The following is a 605-nucleotide window of genomic DNA, read 5'->3' as shown; positions in this document are numbered from 1 at the left end:
CGAGGCCTCGCAGCCCCGCCCTGCAAGGGGCGGTGGCGCGGGGACGCGCGTGGCCCGGAGCCGCGGGCGGGCGCGGCCGCAGGCACGCGCGCCGGTGCGCCTCCTGCCCCGCCCGGGGTTGGGGTTGGGGTTGGGATTGGGTGAGGGTCGCTCTCCAGAGCGCCGTCGGAGGAGGAAGAGGGCCGAGAGGCGGGGCGGGGGGACGCGGCCCCCCTGCGGACGCGCTCATGGCCAGCTCGGCCTCCCTGCTCTACAGCTCGGCGGCTTCGTTCCCCAGCTCGCCGGGCCCCCTCGCGCCGCCGTCCCGGGCGCCGGCGGACGGGCGGCCCCGCTCGCCGGCCGCATGGCGGGCGAGAAGGTGGGCCCCACCCGCCGCCACGGGCCCGGCGCCCTCCACGGTGGCTGGGCCGTGGCTTCAGATGGAGAGCGCAGGGGTGCCCCGTCCAGCGCGTCTGGGGGTGACCGGGTGGGGAACGCCGGGAGCGGTGTGCCGTTCGCTGGGCGATCTCTGAGCAGTGGGGTGTTCGGCGGGGCGCCCGCCGGCACCATCCGCACCCCGGGATCCTTGCCTTGCGTCCCCCGTGTGCTGTCACCACCTTTCAGGC

Source organism: Varanus komodoensis, unplaced genomic scaffold (genome assembly GCF_004798865.1).
Source record: "Varanus komodoensis strain SLA01 unplaced genomic scaffold, ASM479886v1 scaffold88, whole genome shotgun sequence".
NCBI classification, from domain to species: Eukaryota; Metazoa; Chordata; class Lepidosauria; order Squamata; family Varanidae; genus Varanus; species Varanus komodoensis.
The sequence above is the reverse complement of the archived record's forward strand: the minus strand, read 5'-3'. Positions refer to the sequence as shown.